Raw genomic sequence first — 20,114 nt, forward strand, 5'->3', positions numbered from 1 at the left:
CAGTATACATGAGCTAGTTAACTGCTGAGCAATTGAACATGTCAATCTTTCTGATGTTGCCAGCCATTTCTGATTGTATTTTTATGATTGTTATCACCAGGTATTCACTTTTTATGGACCTGTGAATTCTGTTTACTGCAATTTTTGTACTCAACAGTCTCTGCACGTGTTGGGCTGCATTTTTTACTCACTGTTCCTTGTTACAATTTTTTTAGTTTGAATGTCAATAGGTTGGTAGCCACCTCGGGTTCATTGTAAAAAATACTTTGTCACTGTTATGTTTTGTAACTTCAAAGCATTAAACTAATTCAAAGGAAGATACGGAGTTCTAACTTTGTGTTTACTTTAAGTGAGGTATGCAGGCATCACGTGGTAGTGTGATATCATATGCAATTTATGTGTTTATACACATAACCCATAATGAATTATTTAATGAACAAGAATGCTTAATCAAATAATATATATACAAGTTTTCTCAAATGTTACTGAAATACTCAATACACAATGTATGCAAATGGCACATTTCACTATATGTTTTGATGCCATTAATTCATCTGAATCTGAAAAGTGTTAGAACTGTGTTCTGAGTCACTGGAGAGACACTGAAACTATGATATAGAAATCTTTAAGTATACCTTCTCCTGGCTTCCTCTCGGTAGAGTCTCCCAAACTCAAAGCATAATCACAATTCCCTACTCTCAGGATCAAAGGCACAACAGGTGATCCAATACAATCCTAACAGTTATGACAATGTCATCCATTTCGATATTCTGAGTCTGACAATGACTCCCCTGAGACATACATCCACAGCGTGAGACATCTCTGTATGTTCAAACACCTTCACCAGAACAAAGCAATTCTAAGCAAAGCTAAAGGCTTCTGGGAACAGACATGTCAGACACCCAAAATTACCCCAGATATTGGTTGATCAACTCCAGCTCTAACCACATTTGATATGTGTGGTGAACTACATATACCTGTCTGGACTGCTCCTGTGGCTCCTCCCACAGACCCCTGTATAAAGGCGATTGAGGCCTGAGCCCGGCCTCGTTCTCCAGGATGTAGTGTTGTTCATTCTTTCAGTCAATAAAAGCCGATACCTCGCTTCTTACGTCTCAGAGTGAGTTATTGATGGTGCATCACCTGATAATTGTGTGGAGATTGCAGAATGGATAGGGCACAGAACTAACCCACAGAGCATGTACCAGCACTACACTAGAGCTATTCCCTCCCTATAACAGTACCTGACTCTCTCCCTATAATTCTTCATACTCTAGTTATTTATCCAGTTCTGTCTGAACACTACAATTTAATCTACCTTATCTTTCAACCCTGGCAACACATTCCAAATGCTGTACAAATATATTTTTCATGTCACTTTAAGTACTTTTTCTCATCATCTTTATTCTATGTGCCAAGGGATCAGTTCCTCTCTGTATACTCTGTCCACACTCTTCAATCTCAGAAAGCATAAAATACAGCCACTGACAATTTCAGAAGTGAAGAAAGGAACAAAAAAGTGACAATTTATTTATTTACGAGGTGCTGAATTTTCATTATCTGAGGCATATAATCTTTCATATATGAGTGGTTTGAGTTTTTGTGACTATGTGACACAGTAATAATATGGTTAGTATAACACTTTACAGCACCAGCGACTGGAAGATCAGGGTTCAATTCCTGCCGCAGTCTGTAAGGAACTCTACGTGACTCTGTGGGTTTCCTCTGGGTACTCTGTTCTGATTTTTGTTTTGAGATGTAACATGGTTATAGGCCTATCTGGCCGAATGAGCCCACACCAGCCAACTAAACCCATGTGATCAATTAGCTTACCATTCACACATTCTTTGGAAATGTGGGAGGAAAATGGAACATCCAGATGAAAACCCACGTGGTCACGTGGAGAATGTACAAACTCCTTGTAGACAGCAGCGGAAGTGAACCTTGGTTGCTGGCACTATAAATTAATTATACTGACCACTATGCTGCCGTTCCATCCACGTTTCAGAGCTGCAAGCAGTGGGCATGCTATGTTGCTACTAGAAGGGTGGTGACACTTGCAGGCTTCCCCAGTACATCCTTGAACTGTGTTGGTCATTGAAGCAAATGAAACATTTCAATGTATATGTGACAAATAAAGCTAATCTTAATCTTAATGTTTGTGTAATATATATATAGTGTGGGTATCTTCCTTGAAATAAATTATTATGTATAAAGATTTAGAATTCATATAGCCTCATTGAGGATGTGTGGAATTTGGGAATTTCTTAACGTCGACCTTCCCTGGGATAGAATATTTACATTCCCATTTGAATGCCACAATGGCTTCACTCAACTCTAGCTATCCCTGTAACGTGACGGGTCATTAAAATAACATTATAGTTTAATGTATCCTCAGCACACAATAAAATGCATTGTAAATCCGCTGATCCGAATGTCAAGCATTCCATCATTTCATACATCATTTTGAGCTTAAAATAATAACTTATGCAATGTCCTTGCAGATTACAGGAATGAGAAGATATTTTGGAGCATTATTTATTTTCTGTGCAAGAGCTCTGAAGAGATAAGTAAGATTCAAATTTACTACTTGGCCTAGTAAGTCTGACTGTTGTCTTCTATGGTAATTGATTACTACTAATATAACACTGTATTTATCATGACTATTAGGCAGCCTTACATTATAAAATTGTCACCATCCATTACTGTAGACTTAAGAAAGGGAGTAGAGATAGCCCAGGAAATTATAGACCAGTGAGTCTTACCTCAGTGGTTGGTAAGTTGATGGAGAAGATCCTGAGAGGCAGGATTTATGAACATTTGGAGAGGTATGATATGATTAGGAATAGTCAGCATGGCTTTGTCAAGGGCAGGTTGTGCCTTACGAGCCTGATTGAATTGTTTGAGGATGTGACTAAACACACTGATGAAGGAAGAACAGTAGATGTAGTGTATATGGATCTCATCGAGGCATTTGATAACGTACCCCATGCAAGGCTTATTGAGAAAGTAAGGAGGCATAGGATCCAAGGGGACATTGCTTTGTCGATCCAGAACTGGCTTGCCCACAGAAGGCAAAGAGTGGTTATAGATGGGTCGTATTCTGCATGGAGGTCAGTCACCAGTGGAGTGCCTTAGGGATCTGTTCTGGGACCCTTACTCTTCGTGATTTTTATAAATGGCCTGGATGAGGAAGTGGAGGGATGGGTTAGTAAGTTTGCTGATGACACAAAGGTTGGTGGTGTTGTAGATAGTGTGGAGGGCTGTCAGAGTTTACAGAGGGATATTGATAGGATGCAAAACTGGGCTGAGCAGTGGCAGATGGAGTTCAGCCCAGATAAGTGTGAAGTGGTTCATTTTGGTAGGTCAAATATGATGGCAGAATATAGTATTAATGGTAAGACTCTTGGCAGTTTGGAGGATCAGAGGGATCTTGGGGTCCGAGTGCATAGGACACTCAAAGCAGCTGTGCAGGTTGACTCTGTGGTTAAGAAGGCGTATGGTGTATTGCCCTTCATCAATGGTGGAATTCAATTTAGGAGTCGAGAGGTAATGTTGCAGCTATATAGGACCCTGGTCAGACCCCACTTGGAGTATTGTGCTCAGTTCTGATCGCCTCACTGCAGGAAGGATATGGAAACCATAGAAAGGGTGCTGAGGAGATTTATAGGGATGTTGCCTGGATTGGGGAGCAAGCCTTATGAGAATAGGTTGGGTGAATTTGGCCGTTTCTCCTTAGAGTGAAGGAGGATGAGAGGTGACCTGATAGAGGTGTGTAGGATGATGAGAGGCATTGATCATGTGGATAGTCAAAGGTTTTTTCCCTGGGCTGCAATGGTTGCCACAAGCGGACACAGTTTTAAGGTGCTGGGGAGTAGGTACAGAGGAGATGTCAGGGGTAAGTTTTTTACTCAGAGAGTGGTGAGTGTGTGGAATGGGCTGCCAGCAATGGTGGTGGAGGCGGATACGATAGGGTCTTTTAAGAGACTTTTGGATAGGTAGCTATCATGGAGCTTAGAAAAATAGAGGACTATAGGTAAGCCTAGTAATTTTTAAGGTAGGGACATATTTGACACAACTGTGTGGGCCGAAGGGCCTGTATTGTGCTGTAGGTTTTCTGTGTTTCTATGTTTCTATCTGCAGGGACCTGTGCCAGGACCTCTGCTGTTTGCAATGCATTTAAATGACCTGGATGAAAATGCTGACGGGTGGGTTATAAAATTGGCAGATTATATCAAGGTTGGTGGAGGTGTAGATAGTGTAGAAGCCTGGGAAAGAATACAGATCAGTTGTAGACATGGGCTGAGAAATGATAGATGAAGTTTAAGCCATATAAATGTGAGATGTTGCACCTCAGTAGGGCAAATGGAAAGGGGCAAGGTCCTTAACAGTGTTGCTGCGCCAAGTTCATAGCTCCTTGAAAGCAACGACACAGGTTGATAAGGTTGTTAAGCTGGATTGTCAGAGGCTGAGGGAAAATCTGATGGGGGTTTAGAAGATTATGAGAGACACAGATAGAGTGGCCAGAGTGTACCTCTTTCCCAAGGTTGGAATGTCCAATATCAGAGGGCATGCATTGAAGGTGAGGGGGCAATTTCAAGAGTGATATGAGGGGTAAATTTTTATAAATAGTCTTAAATACCTGGAATGTGTTGCCTTGTATAGTGGTAGAGGCAAATGCATTAGAGGCTTTTAAGAAATGCTTAGATAGGCACATGGATGTAAGGAGGATGGAAGGATATGGACATGGTGTACGTAGGAGGGATTAGTGTGTGGATGTATTTCATTTGCTTTCTAGCCTGTTTGGTACAACATTGTGGGCCAGGTGGCCTGTTCCTGTGCTATACTCTTCTATGTTCCATGCTCTATGACTGGTTGATATGTGCCACAACAATCACTGTTCACTCAATGTCAGTGAAACTAAGGAACTAATTGATGACTTTATGAAGTGTTTCAAGCTTTCATATCTTCTGCCTAATGAGAAGGGGGCAGAAGAAAGAACAAAAAAGGTGGGAAGAGTCTTTTATTAAATTGGCTGTTTTCCCAAGGTGTTGGGAAGTGTAGGCAGAGCCCATGCAAGGGAGGTTTGTTTCTGTAGCAAAAAAATGATCAGGTATAGGTGCTACAGTTCGTGCTGAAGAAAATCGGTATATTAACCAACAGTTATTAAAGAATTACTGCAAGCTGCCATCAAAAAAGAAACCTAAAAATCATTTGGCTGAAGTTGGTGCAAGGATGTAAAGAGGTGTTCCATTTTGTTCCACTGCACGACTGAACATAACCAACATTCAAACAGGAGTTTCACCTGGAAAGTACCTGCTCATGACACTTCTTCACGAAATAGCAGGGGAGTTGCTCGTAATTTCCAAACCAATACTTATCCTTCAATCAACAAACTGGCTGGTATCAGAAGAGTTGTTTGGTGTACAAAAGTTTATACCTTATTTCCCATGTAATAAGTTGACTACTTGTCAAAATTTGCTTCATCGACTTTGAAGTGTTCTGTGATGTTTCAGAGATTGTGATAGGTGTTGTGTAAATGTACGTCTCATATATTTCATGCTTCGACCTCTCTCCAAGAAATCAAATTTTTTTCTTAGCCAAGATGGCACTTGCGATATACAGTGGCATCTTGCAGGAAGCTAACAAAACTACTTAATATTCAATTAAATATATCTTTTCATGACTACAATCACTGCAGTCCACAGCCATTAGTTTCCTTTTGGAAATTGTGCTTTTGAACTGTCTGAATGACCTTACATTTTTGTGGTATCTGGAAGATTCAGCAAACTGGACTCTTGATAGTGCAGGCATTTCCTCGTGGACATTGCTGGAGTGGATTTTAGACCAGATTGAAACTAAGGGCCAGATTGAAGCAATGGGGCCCTGATGTCTCCTCTAAACTTCCCTCCCTTAATTTTGCACATATGCCCTCTGTTGTTTGCGATTGGTGCCCTGGGAAACAGGTACTGACTATCCATTCTATCTATGCCTCTCATAATCTTGTAGACCTCTATCAAGTCCCCTCTCATTCTTCTACGCTCCAAAGAGAAAAGTCCCAGCTCTGCCAACCCCGCTCCACATGACCCGCTCTCCAAACCAGGCAACATCCCGGCAAATCTCCTCCGCACCCCCTCCACAGCTTCCACATCCTTCCTATAATGAGGTGACCAGGAAGGATGTGGAAGCTATGGAGAGGGTGCAGAGGAGATCCACCAGGATGCTGCCCGGTCTGGAAAACAAGTCACACAAAGCAAGGCTAGCAGAGCTGGGACCTCTCTCCCTGGAGCGTAGAAGAATGAGAGGGGACTGCTTGCAGGAATCTTCGCCGCCTGCAGATTTATGTGCTGTCTGCCAAGTCAAACCATATGTGTCAGCAAAACTTCAAAGATATGCTTATTGAACAGTGAAAGGCCTGGATAAAGTAGACAAAATTTCCAACAGAAGAGTCTAGGACCAGCAGGCACAACCTCAGAAAAGGAGGACATCCGTTTAAAACAGTGGAGAGGTAGTATTTAGAATACTATTGTTAGCAAGTCACTCATTGCAAGTACTACAATGTTACTTCTTCACAAGAATTCACAACTGTTGTCTCACTTCTCAACTTCCTGACTCTGCAAAAGCAATCAATAAGCCAGACAAACTACAGGGATATTCCTTTCTATAACAGGGAACACATTACCTTGCAGTATCTCTCATCAGAGCAGCTCCAAAAATTTAGCATGAACAACAGTGCCACCTCCTGTTGAATGGCATACAATGTGCTTCTTCAGGAATTACTGATCGTAGTGGGGATGTCATTCGTGTTTGTAGGTCCAATTTGGAACCGAACCAAATTCCCACTAGGGTTTCCTCATTTGCCTCAGAAGAACAACATAAGATTCAGGTGATTGGCAGAGCAGTTGCAGATGGTGGATGGAGTTTAGTGGTTGCAGGTGTGGATGGATTGCCTGCTTTGAATTAACCTGTCATCTGAGAGACAGATAGTAAATAGCATCCATAAACATAGATCAAACCAAATATGTGAGAAGGATTTTGATGCTACTAGGTTGATCTGAGTGGGTAAAGTAACAAAGAAATAAAGTATGTAATGTTAGATCAAATGAGTATAAGATTCAGAGCATGTGGCCAGAAGCTTTTATTCTTATTTGATAAATAACTTATCAAAGCCAGTCTATATGTGAACCATAGAACCATAGAACATTACAGCACAGAAACTGGCCTTTTGGCCCTTCTTGGCTGTGTCGACCCATTTTTCTGCCTAGTCCCACTGACCTGCACCTGGCCAATATCCCTCCATACACCTCTCATCCATGTACCTGTCCAACTTTTTCTTAAATGTTAAAAGTGAGCTCACATTTACCACTTCATCTGGCAGCTCATTCCATGCTCCCACCACTCTCTGTGTGAAGAAGCCCCACCTAATGTTCCCTTTAAACTTTTCCCCCTTCACCCTTAACCCATGTCTTCTGGTTTTTTTCTCCCCTAGCCTCAGTGGAAAAAGCCTGGTTGCATTCACTCTATCTATACCCATCATAATTTTATTTTATTTATTTATTTTTATTAGTTTTTAAATACATTTTCTACATCGCTACAGATAAAAAAAACCCAGATCAAAATGAAGAACATTAATACAGTGCAAAAATAAACATAGAATAATAATATAATACAAAAGAAGATAATTGAGAAAGCACCCAAATTGAAGATATGTAAAATTAGTATCCTCCCCAAGCCCCTCAACAAAAAAGAACTCCAGACCAACCACAACACAATCTAGAGAGTATACATCAGGACATTCAAACCCCCAAAACTGTAAATACACTTAGCAACAGAAGATATTAATGCCTACTACCAACAAAAAAGGAACTGAAAGCAAGGGACCGAAAAAAAAAACCTTAGTTAAGAGGAAGGTTATGAAAATACTCAATAAAAGGTCCCCAGACCTTATGGAACTTTGTATCCGAATTAAGAACTGAATAATGAATTTTTTGAAGGTCTAAGCAGGACATAATATCATTAAGCCATTGAGCATGCGTGGGCTGGGCAACATCCCTCCATCTAAGGAGGATTAAACGTCTAGCCAGGAGAGAAGCAAAAGATAATATTCGACACTTAGTCGAACTCAGACGTAAATCTGTCTCACCCAAAAAAACGAACAAAGCAATTAAAGGGTTAGGTTCTAGGTGGTGATTCAGAATACAAGATAACGTTATGAAGACGTCTTTCCAAAATTTCTCCAAGCTAGGACAAAACCAGTACATATGAATGAGAGAGGCCTCACCCCTTTTGCATTTATCACAGAGAGGACTAATGTTAGGGTAAAATCAGGATAGTTTAGATTTAGACATATGGGCTCTATGAACAATCTTAAACTGTAAAAGGCAATGGCGAGCACAAAGAGAGGTTGAATTAACCGATTTGAGAATCGAATCCCAAGTCTCATCAGATAAGGAGATATTTAAATCATGCTCCCAAGCCATTCTAATTTTATCCACAGGGGCACGCCGTAAGGATGCTAATTTATCACGAATAAATGATATTAAACCTTTACCTAGTGGATTAATAGAAAGAAAGAAATCCATAACATTTTTCTCAGGCATTTCAGGGAAGTTAGGAATTAAAGGATTAATAAAGTGTCTAATTTGGAGATATCTAAAAAAATGAACATTGGGCAGATTGAATTTAGCAGAGAGCTGTTGAAAAGATGCGAAGCGTTTATCAATAAAAAGATCTTCAAAATGTCTAATGCCCTTCCTATACCAATCATGGAATGCTGAATCATACGTAGTAGGTAAAAAAAGGTGATTATGTAAGATAGGGCTAGAAAAGGAAAAACCATGGAAACCATAAAACTTCCTAAACTGAGCCCATATATGCAAAGTGTGTCTAACAAGAGGATTAACAATTAATCTAGACAAACTACTAGGGAGTACAGAGCCAAGAAGTGCAGAGATAGATAAATCTTTAGTGGAACTCAACTCCATTGCCACCCAATTAGGGCACTCGGGTTGGCCATGGAAAAAAGACCAAAAGGTAGCACAACGTATATTAGCTGCCCAATAATATAAACAAAAGTTAGGTAAAGCCATGCCACCCTCTTTTTTAGATTTTTGGAGATGGATTTTATTAATTCTAGAGCGCTTATTCTTCCACAGATATGACAAAATAATAGAGTCTAAGGAATCAAAAAAAGATTTAGGAATAAAAATTGGGATTGATTGAAATAAATATAAAAGTTTAGGGAGAACATACATTTTAACAACATTGATACGACCTACCAAAGACATAGATAGAGGTGACCATTGTAACAGACTCTGTTTTATAGTATATGAAAGATTGGCAAAATTTTCACGAAAGAGATCTTTAAACTTCCTTGTGACTGTAATCCGAAGATAAGTAAATTGATTATGAACTACTTTAAAAGGGAGATCACGAAATGTTAATTCTTGTGCTTCTTTATTAACTGGGAAAAGTTCGCTCTTATGTAAATTAAGTTTATAGCCAGAGAACTGGCTAAACTGATCAAGAAGTGAAAACATTGGAGGTAAGGATGTAGATGGATTTGAAAGAAAAAGTAATAAGTCATCAGCATAAAGAGAAACTCTATGCTCAACACCCCCTCTCCAAATCCCGGTCAATTTAGGACAATTTTGAAATGCTATCGCCAAAGGTTCTATAGCCAAATCAAAGAGAAAGGGACTTAAAGGGCATCCCTGGCGGGTGCCACGTTTGAGGTTAAATAACTGGGATTTCTGAAAATTAGTCAAAACAGAGGCAGTAGGACACAAATACAGCAATTTGATCCAAGAGATAAAACTTTGACCGAAGTCAAATTTTTCTAAAACTGCAAAAAGGTAGTCCCACTCTATACGATCAAATGCTTTCTCCGCATCGAGGGAAATAACACATTCAGGAATCCCAGTTGAAGGTGAATATAAAATGTTAAATAAACGCCGAATGTTAAAAAAAGAAGACGATTTTTAATAAAACCAGTTTGATCATCAGAAATAATGGAGGGGATAACAGTTTCTAACCTGTAAGCCAAAACTTTGGCCAAGATTTTAACATCAACATTGAGCAAAGAAATCGGCCTATACGAGGAACACTCTGTTGGGTCTTTACCCTTTTTTAATAAAAGAATAATAGATGCCTCATTAAAAGAGGGTGGCAATTTACCGTAATTAAACGAGTCAGATAATACTGAGAATAACTGAGGGGAAAGAAGTGAAGAGAATGATTTATAAAATTCTTCGGGGAACCCATCAGGTCCAGGAGATTTCCCTGAAGACAATGCAGAAATTGCAAAAGATATTTCTTCTGATGAAATAGGGGCATTAAGTTTGGCTTTAAAATCAGATGAAAGCGAAGGAATATTCAGATTATTTAAAAAGTGATCAACAGAGATATTGTCATTCAAAGATTCAGAGGAATAAAGTCGAGAATAGAAATTTTTAAATGCGTCATTGATTTCTAAGTGATCTGATGTAAAGTCTCCATTCTCCTTCCGGATCTTTGTAATATGTTGTTTGGCTTTGGAACGTTTCAGCTGATTGGCTAGAAATTTACCAGATTTGTCACCATGAATATAGAAGTGACTCTTACTTTCAAGAAGTTGGCGTTCGACAGGTTGAGTAGACAGAAGATTAAATTTAGTTTGAAGTTCTACATGCTTCTTGTATAATTCAGGATTCTTAGTTTGAGCATACAGTTGATCCAATTCTTTAATCTGATTAATGAGGTCTAATCGATCAGCACAGGACTTTCTATTAAGATTTGCTGTATAGGAGATTATTTGACCCCTCAAATATGCTTTCATGGCATCCCAGACAATCTGGGATGACATTTCAGATGATGTATTGGTGTTAAAATAAAAGGTTATCTGATCTTTAATAAATTTTAGAAAATCATCATCCGATAATAAAGTCGAGTCAAAACGCCAGTGTTTATTCCTCTGAGGGAGACCAGGAAAATTTAAAGACAAAGTAATTGGGGCATGGTCAGAAATCAGTATACTCTGATAGTCACAAGAATAGACAAATGGAATAAGTTGATTATCGAGTAAAAAGTAGTCAACTCTAGTAAAAGTATGGTAAACTTTGAAAAAAAAGAGTAGTCTCTCTCAGTGGGATGAAGGAAACGCCATATATCAGAGATACCATAATTAGAGAGAAAAGAGTGAATAGCTAAGGCAGATTTAGTAAGTGGTCTAGTAACAGAGGACGATCGATCCAAATTAGGATCTAACCAACAATTGAAATCGCCACCCAGTATAAGAGAGTATGAGTTTAAATCTGGTAGCGAGGAGAAAAAACGTTCAAAAAAATTAACATCATCAAAATTGGGAGCATACAGGTTTGCTAGTACAACTTTAGTATTGTATAATTTACCAGAAACAATAATAAAACAGCCATTTGTATCAGATATCTTATTATGGAGTTCAAAAGGAATATTTGAATTAATAAGGATGGAGACCCCCCCTAGCTTTGGCAGCAAAGGATGAATGAAAATGCTGACCCGCCCACTTTGACAGAAGCCGAGAATTATCAAAACTACGAATATGAGTTTCTTGAAGGAAAGCAATGTCAGCTTTGAGTTGTTTAATATGCGAGAAGACCTTCCTTCTTTTAACAGGATGATTCAATCCAGCTCACAAATTTAAGTGAATTAACCATTATCAATTGTTAGTGCATAGAAGGTAGCAGGCATATAAAAAATCAAGCAGTACAATAACAGTCTGGGAGCAAAAATGTAAACATAGATCCGTAGAATCAAAACAGAGACATGTCCTGAATAACAAAGGAAAACAAAAGAAACAGTGAGTAGTGTTGGAACTGGAGAACTCACCCCCCCCTCGCAACCCAAAATTAGACGGCTACCTAAAAAAGCAGCTAGCTCTACCAAAAAAATTAACCCAAGTATGACTTCCAATTCTGTGTCGTTAACAAAAGTTCCATATAAATAATATAGCAAATAATAACTAATTTATGCACTAGAAAACAGAATTATAAATATGAACAACTTCAACAGAAGTATAAAACTTAATACAAAGAAAATCAGAAGAAAACTAAAACTAACCTACCCGCGAAAAATTATAAAAGATTAAAAGAAAAAAAAAGGGAGGGAGAAAAGGGGGAAATTATAAAATTCAAAGAGAGTCCTTATCAACCATTTACAGGAAAAAAAAGCAAAACTTAAACTATGAATCAACCAACAGGGAGGCCTTCAATAAAAACTCCAAACCTCCAAAACAAGTTAAAGACAATTGTAGTTCTCTATAGATAAGGTTATACAAAAATAAAATAGATTACACAGGTAAAATCTAAAAGTTTGCAGGGAAACATTAAACTTAAATTATCTATTTAGAAAAATGCACCAAGTCCAGGGAGAGATTGACTACAGCCCTTAGAGTTTCAATAGATAATGACTGAATTATTCAAGTAAAGTCTGAGTTTGGAAAAGATAGTTTTACTTCGAGAAGTACTTATCAACCATTTTAGAAGGTTAGGCCGGTTCCGAAGAAGACGAGGTGGCTGGGAGACTTCCAACAAACACCTCAGCCTCCTTCACTGATTTAAACCACCTATAATCTCCAGTAGTAAGCGTAATTCGAAGATCGGCTGGGTTTCGAAGAGAGGGTCTGAATCCGCGATCAAAAAGCACTTTCATTACACCTTTAAACTCAGCACGCATCTTCAGAACCTGGGGGGCAAAATCCTCCACAAAACGAATGACTGTATTTTGAAAGGCAAAAGTACCTCTGTGGCGTGCCTCCATCATCAAACGGTTTTTCACCTGGTATTGATGAAAGCATAAAATAATCGGCCGTGGGCGGGAACCCAGAATTGCTCGAGGAACATAGATCCTGTGTGCCCTTTCAAGCTCAGGTGGAGTCGGAAAAAATTCTTTTGCGAAAATCTCACAGAGAAACTTGGAAAAAAATTCAACGGGAGAGCCCTTTTCGGTGGCCTCTGGCAAACCAAGAATTCGTAGATTGCAACGTCTGCTCCGATTTTCAAGATCCACCATTTTGGAAAAAAGTTTACTATTCTTCTCCTCTAGGTTGGAGCAGAGAGTTTCAAGATATTGAACACGGCATTTTAAATCTTCAGAAGTTACGTCAATGCGAGATAAATGTTCAGCATGATCATCCACTCTAGCATTAATCTGATCCAGTTTGACATTCAGCTGGTTGAAAGAAGTTCTAAATTCAGTTCTAAAATCCATTAAAATATCTTGTCGATGTTGTTCCAGAACAGCGAGAATGTCAGCCGGCAAAGCCGTAGAAGTTTCCTTTTTCCCGGTTTTAGTACTTTTGGTAGCCATTATAAGATAGATGTGTTCGCAGGCAGGTAGAAGAGAACTAATAAAATACTTAACTAAGGTTTAAGAAGGGAGACACATAGTGCAAAGGTAAGAAGAATAACGGAGCAAAAGTTCGGAGCAACTAAGCAATCGCCATCTTACCGGAAGTCCCCCATCATAATTTTATATACCACAATCAAATCTCCCCCCATTCTTCTACACTCCAGGGAATAAAGTCCTAACCTATTCAATCTTTCTCTGTAGCTCAGTTTCTCAAGTCCCAGCAACATCCTTGTAAACCTTCTCTGCACTCTTTCAACCTTATTAATATCCTTCCTGTAATTTGGTGACCAAATTCAGTGAATAAGCACATATAAAGAATGTTTGGTCAATGTGTTTTCCTTGTTTAAAAAAATACTTTCTTTCTTAATTCATTTCACTGGCTTTATCTGGATACCTTTGTGAGTGAAAGATGGAATGATACGGAGATGGGGAGCAGAGCTGATCCCACAAATCCCTGTTCTTCTATGACTCTGAATGCTTGTCCACAGTGGTATTCCTTCCCTACCAACTAACCTCTCCGAATAAAAACAAATGTATGCCTACCAAAGTAATGCATCAGCTTCTTACATCAGTATGTGGAGTCCAATGACAGAGAACAGATTTGCTAAATTTGACAATACTTGTTTTAAAAAACCCTACAAGATCTGTACTAGTTTGTAACTGCCACAGGAACAGTTTATGGTGAGGAATGGCTGCAGCAGGAAGAGGTAAAAGAAAAAAGATAATATAAATTTTTAATTAAGTAAATTTGCCTCATTTTTAATAAGGCATTTAAGTGTTTTAAGTAATTTAGTTTGTTCTGAAGTTTTAACTGGTATTCAAGTTCTTATCAATTTCAACAGTTAAAACTGAGGAGCTGTCAACGTTTCTGTCACTGTTTTGGGGATGGGGAAGTGAGGATGTTCACTAATTATTGCAGAATGATCAACTCCATTTGCAAACCCTCAGCAAGTGAAGCAATCCATGCTTTCATGCAGATAAACCTTGACAAAACTTGAATAAGGCTGGTAAGTAGAAAGACATCTTAATGCCACAAAAATGCCAGGCAATGATGATCTGCAATAAGGGAGAGCCTAACCACTAACATTCAATGGCACCTTCAATACTACTACCTCATCCATCAATATCTGGTGGTTCACCTTTGATCTTCTTCATAAATGAGGCCACAGGAGCAAGTCTGATGCTGGGTATTCCATAGAGAGTGTCTCACCTCCTAGTACTTCAGATCCTTTCCAACATCTGCAAATCTCAAGCTGAGAGTGTGATAAAATACTCTGCACGTGTCTAGGTGAGTATTCCAATACAATTCCAATAATTCTCAAGAGGCTTAATATCATGTGGTTTTCTTGATTAATACCCCATTAACCACCCTAAAAACCATTCTCTGTACAACCATCACAGAGTGGTTGTGGTGTTTGCTATCTACAAAATAGGCTGCAGTTACTCAGCTAGAGAATTTAAACGGCACATTCCAGAACAACAATTTCTATTATGAAAATACCAATGGTAGTAGGTATGTGGAGACACCACCAACTTAATTGCACACCACCCTGACTTGGAAACACATCAATGAGTCTAAATCTTGGAACTCTGCCCAGTAACCATTTGGGAACACCTTCACTAGAAGGATTACAGAATTCAAAGCTTTGCTATGTCATTTGATGTTGGCACTGCCAGTGATGCCCAGATCCTGAAACATTAACATATCATTTTTCTTTCTGTATCATTATCTGTATCTGCTTCAGTACTACTAACTGGGATGTACTGCAAGGGGGGCTCTGTGGGGGCGTTGAGGAGGTCACTGAATGCACAACGGACTATATTAACTTTTGTGTGGATGCAGTTGTCCCTGTTAGAACTGTTCGCTGCTATCCCAATAATAAGCCCTGGATCACTAGTCACATCAAAGGCCTCCTAAACCAGAAGAAGAGGGCCTTTAAAGATGGTGATCGGTTGGAGCTTAAAAGAGTTCAGAAGGAACTCAGAGTACAGATAAGGGGGGCAAAGGAGCAGTATAGGAGGAAGCTAGAACAAAAACTGCAGAAAAAAAGCATGAAGGAGGTGTGGGATGGGATGAAGATCATCACCGGATGCGGTGCAAAGCGGAGGGCGAACATAAGTGGAGATGTGGAGAAAGCGAACCAGCTGAACAACTTCTTCAACAGGTTCGACAGCTCAATCTCATCCTCACCGCAGAAATCCACACCAGGCTTACTTCCCTCACAGGAAAATAGCCACTCACAGGAGACCTTGCCCACACCCAGGATTACGGCTGCACAGGTGGAAGGTCAACTGAGGAAGATCTGTACCAGCAAGGCGGCTGGACCGGATGGAGTTTCCCCACGATTACTGAGGGCCTGTGCGACTGAGCTGGGAGAACCACTACAGCGCATCTTCAACATGAGCCTGGAGCAGCGAAGAGTACCCAGACAGTGGAAAACATCCTGTATTGTCCCGGTACCGAAGAAACCACAACCAAAGGAGTTGAATGACTTCAGACCTGTTGCCTTGACGTCGCACGTGATGAAGACCATGGAGCGGCTGATAATACAGAATCTGAGGCCACAAACCAGGCACGCCCAGGATCCTCTTCAGTTTGCGTATAAGGAGAAGGTGGGAGTGGAGGATGCTATCACGTATTTGCTGCACAAATCACTCTCTCACCTAGAGGGGGTCAGTTGTGCTGTGAGGATTACATTCCTTGACTTCTCCAGTGCCTTTAACACCATCCAGCCCAAGATCTTAAGGCACAAACTAACGGAGATGGGAGTAGACTCTCACATGGTGGATTGGATAGTGGACTACTTGACAGATAGACCTCAGTATGTGCGGTTGGGAGACTGTAGGTCTGACACGGTGGTCAGCAGCACAGGGGCGCCGCAGGGAACCGTACTCTCTCCGGTCCTGTTCACCCTGTACACATCAGACTTCCAATATAACTCGGAGTCCTGCCATGTGCAGAAGTTCGCTGATGACACGGCCATAGTGGGGTGTGTCAGGAATGGACAGGAGGAGGAGTATAGGAAACTGATACAGGACTTTGTGATATGGTGCAACTCAAACTACCTGCGTCTCAATATCACCAAGACCAAGGAGTTGGTGGTGGACTTTAGGAGATCTAGGCCTCATATGGAGCCAGTGATCATTAATGGAGAATGTGTGGAGCAGGTTAAGACCTACAAGTATCTGGGAGTACAGTTAGATGAGAAGCTAGACTGGACTGCCAACACAGATGCCTTGTGCAGGAAGGCACAGAGTCGACTGTACTTCCTAAGAAGGTTGGCGTCATTCAATGTCTGTAGTGAGATGCTGAAGATGTTCTATAGGTCAGTTGTGGAGAGCACCCTCTTCTTTATGGTGGCGTGTTGGGGAGGAAGCATTAAGAAGAGGGACGCCTCACGTCTTAATAAGCTGGTAAGGAAGGCTGGCTCTGTCGTGGGCAAAGTACTGGAGAGTTTAACATCAGTAGCTGAGCGAAGGGCGCTGAGTAGGCTACGGTCAATTATGGATAACTCTGAACATCCTCTACATAGCACCATCCAGAGACAGAGAAGCAGTTTCAGCGACAGGTTACTATCGATGCAATGCTCCTCAGACAGGATGAAGAGGTCAATACTCCCCAATGCCATTAGGCTTTACAATTCTACCGCCAGGACTTAAGAACTTTTTAAAAGCTATTATTAATGCTTTTTGAGATGGTGATTTAGATGCATATCATATTTTTTTTTTACTGAGTTAAGTATTGTATGTAATTAGTTCTGCTACAACAAGTGTATGGGACATTGGAAAAAAAGTTGAATTTCCCCATGGGGATGAATAAAGTATCTATCTATCTATCTATCTATCTATCTATCTATCTATCTATCTATCTATCTATCTATCTATTATTATCAGTATGATGATTTCTGAACAGAAGTAGATAATATGCTCTGGCTTCAGATGCTGCCTGACTTGCTGATAATTTACTTATCATATGGTTTGTTGCGAAGCGATCACTCAATGCTTTAGTTAACAAATATGTAACTCGGTATGGCAAAGCAGCCATATAGTTGGATTCAGTTCTGAGCAATGAGCAATTTCTGGCTTGCATAAACTGAACAATTCAATCTTGCAAGCAATAGAACAATATTTATGGTGTTTATATTGGTATTTTTGCATTTTTCCCATATCCACACTTTAACCTCTAAATTTATTGTGATATGCTTCTTTCATCTTTTTGATTGTTGAATGTTGCTGTTTTTTGTCACATGTCACATTGAGGCATTGATCGTGCGGATAGTCAGAGGCTTTTTCCTAGGGCTGAAATGGCTGCCATAAGAGGGCACAGGTTTAAGGTGCTTGGGAGTAGGTACAGAGGAGATGTAGGGATAAGTTTTTTACTCAGAGAGTGGTGAGTGTGTGGAATGGGCTGCCAGCAATGGTGGTGGAGGCGGATACGATAGGGTCTTTTAAGAGACTTTTGGATAGGTACATGGAGCTTAGAAAAATGGAGGGTTATTGGTAACCCTAGTAATTTCTAAGGTAGGGACATGTTCGGCACAACTTTGTGGGCCAAAGGGCCTGTATTATCTGTAGGTTTTCTATGTTTCTGTTACATCTATGCTCTGACCAACACTGTAAATTCCCAATACATGAAATTGTATGTGGTGAATAAAGCTGGATCCTTGTTATTGAAATTGTGATTTCTGACCATATGTAGTGATTGGTAGAGCTGAAGAAATGTTTTGTGATTGAATATCCAGTTTATGTCATTATTACTGATTGTTCATTTTTTTCTATATTGTATTAATTTTAGTAATGAACAGTATTTTCCATCAAGCTGTGAGATTCAATACACAGAACAGCTGCACACCAGCAACCAGTCACTCTTGCAAAGGGAAGTTATACTTCAGTGATTCCTTCTTCTGAACTTCAAGTAGCAAAATCTGTCACAAGGTCTTGGTCAATTGTGGAAGTCTAGGACACAGGGTCTTTTATACAGCGAAGTGCAAGGCTATCTCTGTGAGAATTCATAAACATGAATTTCAAGTCTTCAACTTGCCTGAATTTCAATGCTTTGAACAATCTTATTACAAAGGAGGAAACAGATTATGAGAAAATATTTAAAGAAATGCATATGATGGAAACCTGAAACAAAAGCAGAAAATGCAGGATTCATTAATTTGAGGAAGGAGAGTTTATATCTTTGACCTAGAACATTAACCTTGTTTCTCTGCCCACAGATATTGCTTGATCTTTTGAATTTTTTCTACAATTTGTCTTTGGAACAGATTAATAGTCTATGAATAATAAAATTGTAATGCTTACACAAAAACATTTATGACTCTTGAATTCAGTCTTTGATAAACAAAGGAAATCTCACTGAATGTGTGATCTCCTCTGTGGAAGAGGGCAGAGTATTCTGACTGGAATTTGGTGACCAGTGTATTTTGCAGGGATCTGTTCTGGGACCACTGCTCTTGGTGATTTATAAATGATTTCAATTGGGAAGTGGGTTAGTAAGTTTGCAGATGTTAGAGGGGTTGGTGAGTGTGGAAGGTTGTTGTATCTACAATAGGACACAGACAAAATGCAGAGTTGGGCAGACAAGTGGTGGATGAAATTTGTGAAGTGATACACTTTGGAAGGTTGAACAAAGTTCAAAATTCAAAAATTCAAAGTAAATTCATTATCAAAGTACATATATGTTATCATTACAACCCTGAAATTTATTTTCTTGTGGACATACTCAATAAGTTTATACAATATTAACCATAACAGAACCAATAAAAGACTGCCCAATTTGGGCGCTCAACCAGTGTGCAGAAGACACCAAACTCTGCAAATACAAATAGAAAGAAATCATAATTAAAAAACTCAATAAATGCTTGATGTGTTGGTGTATTTGGATGACCTCATAGAATTTGGATCCACCTTGGAAGACGAGGAAGCCAGGCTACTGAAGGTGCTTGGCCGTCTGAAAGCTGAGGGGTTAAGATTTCCCTGTACAAGTGCCAGTTCTGCAAAGTGCCTGATAGCTATGTCAGACACACAATCTCACGGAATGGAGTAGTTGCAGATGCGGCTAAGATAGAAGCGGTGACTACTTTGCCGAGGCCCCAGACTGTGAGCGCTCTGCGCTCATTCCTCGGGTTCTGTGGTTATTATCAGAGAGTCATGAAGGGCTACAAAGTGAGTCACCCATTGAATCAGCTTCTGTGTGGTTACCCTCCCTTGGGGAAAAAAGGGAGGGGGAGAAAAGGACAGGAGGATGGAGAGTATCTTAACCCCTTGGAGCCCTTTGGACAGAGGTGGGATGTAAAATATGAGGTGACTTTTCAGTCGCTGAAGGAGCTGCTGACCTAGGTGCTGGTCCTGGCTTTTGCAGACCCCTGATTGCCATATGTACTGCACACAGATGCCAGCCGAGAGGGTTTAAGGGGCGTCCTGTATCAGGATCAGGGCACCGGGTTGAGGCCTGTGGCATTTGTCAGTTGGAGTCTGTTGCCCTCCAAGAAGAAGTATCCCACCCACGAGTTGGAATTCCTGGAGCTGAAATGGGCGGTGATGGATAAGCTGAGTGACTATCTCTGTGGGGCCAAGTTTGAGGTGAGGACGGACAACAACTCTCTAACTTATATCTTGACATCAGCGAAACTGGATGTCACAGGCCAGCGGTGGTTGGCAGCATTGTTTGCCTATGATTTCAGCCTGAAGTACCGACCGGGAAGCAGGAACGTTGACGCGGATGCTTTGGCCCGACGGGTGAA

Source organism: Hemitrygon akajei, chromosome 11 (assembly GCF_048418815.1).
Source record: "Hemitrygon akajei chromosome 11, sHemAka1.3, whole genome shotgun sequence".
Classification (NCBI taxonomy): Eukaryota; Metazoa; Chordata; class Chondrichthyes; order Myliobatiformes; family Dasyatidae; genus Hemitrygon; species Hemitrygon akajei.